At 41.1% G+C, this 8,151-nt stretch overlaps 1 pseudogene; it reads left to right on the top strand.

Annotated features, from left to right (window-relative positions):
- Positions 1-3,869: 3,869 nt before the first annotated feature.
- On the top strand, positions 3,870-4,702 carry LOC115651207 (annotated as a pseudogene).
- Positions 4,703-8,151: the final 3,449 nt, after the last annotated feature.

Genomic DNA, 8,151 nt, shown 5'->3' on the forward strand with positions numbered 1-8,151 from the left:
CTGAAGTTTTCTCTCTCATTTCCCAGCCTGGACTCACCAAAGCAATTCCATGTCATCTGCAAATTTTGCCACCTCACGGCTCACCCCCTGTACCACATCATTAACAAATATTTGAAACACCACCAGTCCTAATGCGGAACATTGTGTCAACCCATATTTTACCTGTTGCTGTGTTGAAATTGATGGTTTATTCTACTCTTTGGCCCAGATGCTCAAAGGTAGGTAGGCTCCTAACTTCCACTGAAATCAACGGACATTAGGAGGCTAGATATCTCTGAGGATCTGGCACTTGTTTTCTGTTACACAACCATTTTCTCATTCGTGACAGCATTTTGCCTCATATTCCATGACTACCTAACTTCCTTAATATCCTCATGTGAGGGACTTTGTCAAAGAAAATCCAAGTATATTATGTCAGATGGTTCCTCTCATATTCACTCTTTTGTCGGCAAAATGAAAGAATTATAGTAGATAAATGAGGAATGATTTTCTGTAGTAGAATCACAAGTTGCTAGTCCCTATCTTGACATGCTTATCTTGGTATTTTTTAAATTCCATTTCATCATCACAGCTAGAGAGATGCACACATTATTGCTTATATAGGGTGAGATATGCCCCCAGCCATGCCCTTCATCCCATACTCTATGCATCACTCTATGCTATTGCAGCCCTTTCTGAACCACTGAGTCTGCCAGTGCCCCTCAATCCTGATCTTCAGTCATTTTTGCCACTCCAGTCCCAGGCTTTTAGACATTTCTGGAAAAAAAAAAAAGCATCTTAATCCTGATCCATTGCATTCTATCTGGTAACTGCTTATAAAGTTTCTATTTTTGGGCTCTCAAAATACCAGTGTCATGAATTACTCAATTCTTATTTTCTCAGCAATTACAAAATAATTCAGTAAATGTAACAGAAAAATGCATTTTCAGTAAACATTTACTGCTGACTGGAAGCAATTCTTCCTGGGGGAAGGTTTAGATTTATGGAATGCATAAAACAGGGGAAAGGGATGGAGAGCAGCATCAGTGCTTCAAAGAACTTGAACAAAGTTAGAAGCCAACAGATTAGCATCCCATTAGCCACTGCTCCCATGTGACCTAAAGGGCATTTTAATGAGGCCCTTTGTGCCAGGTGTGAGATTGACAGCTCTAAGGGATTCTGTCTCCAAATGCAAGCAGAACAAATAAATACACCCTTCCTTTAGTTACTTCTTTTGAATCCAAGAAAGAGAGATTCTCCCTTGCAACAGGCAGCTTTAATATAACAGGACAAAGACTAACGTGAGTAAAATAAATGTTTGCTTTTCTTCAGCTACCTGGTAAATACACCCAGATCCATTCTTTTCAATGAGAAACAGTCCCCCCACCCCCATTCTCAAAATGGTGATTCTTTTGCCACCAAAATATTGTCTTGATTATCTCTCATTGTATAATTTGCAGTAAAATGGGATAAAAAGCCTAAAATACCCTGAATGCAGCATGTGATTTTTTTTGACAGGTTCATATATGGGGCTTGTGACCCTCAGCTGTTGCTGATTGTCATAGCAGCATGGACCACAATAGAGCTGTGATGATTTACACCAACTAAGGATCTCGCCCAATGTGCTGTAATGAGCTAAGTTATTGTATATGCTCCTCAAATGAAAAAAAAGGAAAAAGTAAGATAAAAATACCCCTTGTTTGCCAGGAATCAAGTTGCAAGGGATTTTTATTTTTTTTTAAATAAGGTTCACGCCTATGAACAACAAATGTTTTCATTTTAAACTTCTTCGAGCAGGTTTTCTGCTGGTGAAATATACTAGATTGGCAGCCCTAGAGAGACATGGTCTCTCTCTGTTGAAAAAAGGTTCTGCAGAGAACGGGCAGCACTGGCTTTCCCCAACACAGCAGTCTCTGCTCTGACGGAAGGTCTTGCCGGTTGAGGGTGGATACACAGAGATAATGGAATGAAAATAAAAAGCTCGTGTATATTTCAGATTTTTCTCATTAGCTTGAAGTGGAAGAACAAGCACATTTGGACCCACTTGGATTCCCAGGAAACATCTCCCTGGGGACTGTCTGACTGACACTCCCTGCTACAGAGGCACCTCATTGTGGAGTTCTAGGTGGCTATCGGGTGCGTATTCACTATGAAGCTGCTTAATGTCTCTCCTTTCAAAATATCTTTGGAGAAAGAAAGGTCGGTCCTCATAGACTCATAGACTTTAGGGTCAGAAGGGACCATTATGATCATCTAGTCCAACTTCCACTGTCTCCATGCACTCTGGGTACATGAGAGAGATTTACAGAGCTTCAAAGTATGTCTACACTGCAGAAAGGAAAAATAACCCATTGCAGAGAGTCTTAGAGGCCAGGTCAATTGATTCTGCCTTGTGTGGCTTGCGCTATAGCGCAAAAAATAGCTGTGTAGACATTCAGGCTCAGGTTGGAGTCTGGGCTCTGACACCAGGCGAGGTGGGAGGCTGATCAGATATTGCCATAGTGAACATGAGAGAGAGAAGGGTTTTATTTGTATCACTGTTCAGTAGGCTGTTTCTCTCCTGAATGGTGATATTTCCAAACCCACTTGTGTTGCTTCTGATTCCCCGCTGAGTTATGCCAGTTCCATGCCAGTGCCAGGGGCCAGAACAAGTGTGAGAGCTACTTTCAACCATGGTTTAACTACAGCCTCCCTTTGTTGACCTCTGCTGTTCATTCATACCTCCTTTAGTTATGTAAACACCCCCTCTGTGAATATTAACTTTGTTATCTCCAAAAGAATTGTCTTTGTGGAATTTACTCTGGGACTTTATTTCAAATGTGAGATTTTGGTTGACTTGTCATGAATATATCCTTAATGAATATTCCTAACTGACGATTTAATTATGGAAGCGTGCTAATGCTTCAATATAAGGCTGGTTTTCAAACACTTCATTGACCTTTTTGCTCTATATCAGATTGTTGCAGAGTTCAGAGAGAATCATAGAACCATAGAGTTGGAAGGGATCACATGGGTCGTGTTCTAGTCTAACCCCCAGCAAAGATGCAGCGTTTGTTCTGTCTGACTAACCCAAGACTGATGGTGATCCTGCCTCCTTTTGAAAACCTTCAGTGAAGGAGCTTCCACAACCTCCCTTGGCAGGTTTCTTCCATTGTCCTACTGCTCTGACAGGTAGGAAGCTTTTCCTGAGGTTTAATCTAAATTGGCTGTGCTGGAGTTTGAACCCTCTGCCTCTTGTCCTGCCCTCTGTGGCAAGAGAGAAAAAACTTTTCTCCAACTTTTTTATAGCCATGTCTCAACTATTTCAAGACTGCTACCATGTCCGTCCTTAATCTCCTCTTTTCCAAACTAAACATACCCAGTTCCTTCAGCCTTTGCTCACATGGCTTGCATTCCATCCCTTTGCCACTCCTCTCTGGATCCTTTCTACTTTCTCTACATCCTTTCAAATGATGCCAAGCCATACAATGTCATGAAGAGATATTAGCAAATGCCATTGCCTGCTAGGGATGCAGACTGAAAATTCTGAAGTGATCTTTCTATTTTATTTTATTTTTCTTCAAAAGGAGTAACATCTTGGCAATTATAAAGACTCACATGAAATTAGTTGAAGTTTGCAAAAGTCACCCAACCAGAACAGCAAGACTTGGCTTTTGTATCTTGGTTTTCTACTGTATTTCACAATGGTGGTATCCACCTCCCAGTCCCATTTGGTTAATCTTGAATCATACGCTTTACCTTGGATGTGTTTCTTTCTTTTACCCCAACAGAACCTGGAATATATGGTGCATGGCAATCACACTGGAGTGTCGGTGTTCATCCTTCTAGGATTCAAAGGCAGTTGATCGCTGCAAGCTATCCTCTTTGGGATGTTTTTGTTTATCTACACCATGAGTCTAGTGGGGAACCTCAGCATGATCTCTTTAATCAGAATCGAGACGCGGCTACACACCCTCATGTATTTTTTCCTCAGCAACTTGTCCTTTGGAGTCATCACTTACTCTTCCGTTATTGCCCCTAAGGCACTGGTGAACTTCTTAGCAGAGAGGAAAGTCATTTGCTTTGCTGAGTGTGTCACGCAATTTTTCATTCAAGCCTTCTGCGTGAACTCTGAGGCTTTTCTTCTGGCTGTGATGGCATATGATCGCTTCATAGCTATATGCAAGCCACTGATGTACACGCGCATTATGTCCAGGAAAGTCTGTGTTCAGCTGGTAGCGGCATCATACATTTATGACTCCATTAATGCCATTGTGCGCGCAGGCTCTTTGTTCAGCCTATCCTTCTGTGGTCCGAACATCATTGATCTCTTTTTCTGTGATGACCTCCCCCCCAATCCAGAAACTCTTCTGCTCTGACACTCACATGGGTGACACTATGCATTTCCTCCTTGCCGTCATTGTTGCATTAAGTACTATTCTGGTCATCCTTGTTTCCTATGTTTCTAGCATGGTGGCCATCTTGCGGATCCAGTCCAACCAGGGCAGTCGGAAAGCTTTCTCCACCTATGCCTCCCACCTTATGGCTGTGTCAATACTGTATGGGGCTCTGTTCTTTACGTACTGATGACCCACCCAGCAACTCATCAGAGTACGACAAAGTGGTGTCCATGTTCTATACGCTTGTGATCCCCATGTTGAACCCCCTGATCTACAGCCTGAGGAACAAGGAGGTGAAGGATGCCTTGAGGAAGACAATACACCAGAAATTTTTTCCTCACTGAATCTAACAGAGAGGCTGAGTTTCATGATTTAATAATAAATAGAAGTGAGAGGAGATGGCCTGAAAATGGAATTTCTCTCCTATGGAAAATGTTGAGATTTCAAAAAAAAAAAAAAAAAAAGAATCATCCTAACTCAGGACAATATGGGATGATATTGAGTAATTCCCTGGAAGTCAGAGAGATCCCAGATCCTGGCTATTCCGGCAGTCACCTCCCCCCAACCCACCTCCAGCAGAACACCAGGCAGGCAGCCTGAAGAACTGGCCCCCAGGGATGTAGCTACACTGATGTCAGTTTTCAGTGCAGATCAGCCCCTATACAGATGAGAATAGAGTGAAAGGATATGGAATAGTTAAAAAATAAATTTCTAGAGAGTGCGGGGCAGTTGTCAGATGCTGTTTGAGAGACTGTAGGCTGACATAGTCATGGGACCAGCAGAAGGCCCTTGCTAATCTCCCTGGGGGTTCTTAAGCCTTAGGTGAGACACTTGTGCACATAGACTGATTTACTTCTGAAAATCCTTTTGCTCCCATGCTGTGCTGTATTTTTGCTGTTAAGATTAAACATAGGTGTGTGGTTTTTTAAGAAAGCTGGTCACTGTGTTAATTACTCATCACAGCTCCCGAAGGGAAGACTGGCAGGCCCCACACCAAGATGGACCAGATGAGAAGCCCCTGTAGATACACAGGAGGCGATAACCTAAGAGTGGGAGAGTCTGGGGATTCCATCCCAGGACAGGTGAAGGCAAGAGCCCAAACATGTGAGGAAGTGCACAAAATATTGTGAATACACAGACGAGCCAGTTCCAAAGAACACTGTGATGGCCACCAGGTGGAAGATGCAGGTGGAGGAGGCTTTGCACCAGTCCTCCATGGATTTGGCCAAAGAGAGTTCAGAGAGGCAGCTCAATTGTTAACTCTTGACACGTTTCATGTTGGCTATATTGCATTAGCCAAGAACAGACTCACCACAGAGGCAACTGTGATAAAGCAGTTGGGGAAATAATGCACATATGACTCCCATGACATCTTCCGAGATCCTTCAGTGGATGAAATGTGCCAGACAAATACATGGAAACCATAGCTATCACTATCAAAATGGATCTTACCTAAGGGACAGACCAGCATTTAAGTTTATCCATCTTCCCATCTCATGACATTTTAAAGCATCACTTTGAATCATTTCCAAGGTATAAACAGAGAAACTATTAATGGCACAGATATATCCAAAAATGGGACATGTCATGTCATGTAACCGAGACAGGAAATTTCATTTTGCTGCATTTACTGGCCCAAACTGAATTTAGCTCTTCAAATATTTGTACAAGATGGGTAAATAAAAATCATTTGGGAAATGGACAAGCTAAGAGAATTCACTCTCCTCAGCCCCTTTAAGGGCTTGATTTGCATCAGTGAAATCAGTGGGAGTTGTGCACTTGGCTTTTAAGGCACACTGGTTCCAGCCCTAAATCATTACCACGTGTTACACGTTCAACTGAATTCAGTAATGCCAAATGGCTAGGCTTAATCAACTTTTAGGAATAAAAGATTATTAGTAACAGATAATTGCGGCATAACAGAGAAAGAAAGACTACATATATTACCAACCCATCTGCATGGTAAGAGTGCAGAGGTCAGACTGCCTGAAAATCTCAGCTTCACTCTGTCTCTACCTATACTAGAGCTGAGGTTTTTTTAAACTCTTACCCTTTGACACGTTTTTGAATGTTTTTGCTAGGCTTGGAAAGTAAATAGGACAACATTTATAACTAGTTTATTATCTATGCCTTGACCACTGTATTTGAGAAGTTGGGAATATCTTAGAAGTATCCTCTACCAGTAAAAACTTGTTATAAAACACACGTTAGTGAGGTGTTAGCAAAATTATTTGCCTTGTCCTTCTTCTCTGAGATTACAATAGTTCACATCTCCCCTCAGCTAAATAGCATAACAGAAGTAAAAATAGTAGGTATGTCTATACAAGTATGAATTGCATTCATCTTAAGATCTTCCAAAACTATTATGTATAATGTTGTATATGATATTGGCTAACACTATGAAACTAGATAGATAGATAGATAGATAGATAGATAGATAGATAGATAGATGGTTGCAGGAGCCAAGCATAGGAGAATACCTAAAGGATCTTAGGTTGAATGTGTTTCTATAGCCATGTTGATTTCTCCTGCTGTATACAGAGCAAGGGTCATGCTTAGCAAGGGTCATGCTAAGCTTACGTCATCTAACAAAAGTACAGTTTCAGCATAAATATAAAACATTCTAAATACAATGTACTATACCTAATCACTACTTTCTTATTGTGGTTACATAACATCTCCTTTTTAATTGCACTTATAGCTGCAGCAACAAACAAATTCCATGCTTTCATTAATATATTTTGCCTGCATGAGTTGAATGCATCTATTTTCTATTAGTTACAAAAAGGCAATTTGCATTGCTGGTTCATGATTCTGTTTTTAGACAGGTTTTCCTATTTTCATATTTTTGTGTTATAAGAGCCAGCTGTACAAACATTGACAAAGTCCCCCGTTTCTTCTCTGATAACTATTCCTGCCGCATTTAGTGATGTAAGAACTTTGCGAGATGGGTTTGTCTAGCATGCCTCTGACTTGGCTGGACACACAATGGGGCCTGGCCTTCATCCAGTCAACCCATCACTCTATGCTATTGCAGCCCTTTCTGAACCCTTGAGTCTGCCAGTGCCCCTCAACCCTGATCTTCTGTCTTTTTTGCTACTCCAATCCCAAGTTTTTAGACATCTCTGAAGAAAAAAAAAAAGCATCTTAATCCCAATCCATTGCATTCTACCTGGTAACTGCTTTTAAAGTTTCTGTCTCTGGGCTTTCAAAAACACAGTGTTATGAATGACTCAATTTTAATTTTCTCTGCAATTACAAAAGAATTAAATAAATGTAACAGAAAAGGCATTTTCAATAAACTTTTCCACATTTACTCCTGACTGTATATAATTATTGCTAGGGGGAGGTTTAGATTTAAAACAGGGGAAAGGGATGGAGAGCAGCATCAACGCTTCAAAGAACTTCAACAAAGTTAGAAGCCATCAGATTGGCATCCCACTATCTACTGCTCCCATGTGACCTAAAGGGCATTTTATGAGGCCCTTTGTGCCAGGTGTGAGATTGACAACTCTAAGGGATTCTGTCTCCAAATGCCTGCAGACCACATAAATACACCCTGCCTCTATTTATTCCTTTTGAATCCAAGACAGAGAGATGTCTCTCTTGCAACAGGCAGCTTTAAAATTACAGGACGAAGACTAACGTAAGTAAAATAAATGTTTTCTTTTCTTCAGCTACCTGGTAAATACACCCAGATCCATTCTTTTCAATGAGAAACAGTTTTTTTTCCCTATTCTCAAAACGGTGACTCTTTTACCACCAAAATGCTGTCTAGATTCTCTCTCACTAT

Source organism: Gopherus evgoodei, chromosome 4 (genome assembly GCF_007399415.2).
Source record: "Gopherus evgoodei ecotype Sinaloan lineage chromosome 4, rGopEvg1_v1.p, whole genome shotgun sequence".
NCBI classification, from domain to species: Eukaryota; Metazoa; Chordata; order Testudines; family Testudinidae; genus Gopherus; species Gopherus evgoodei.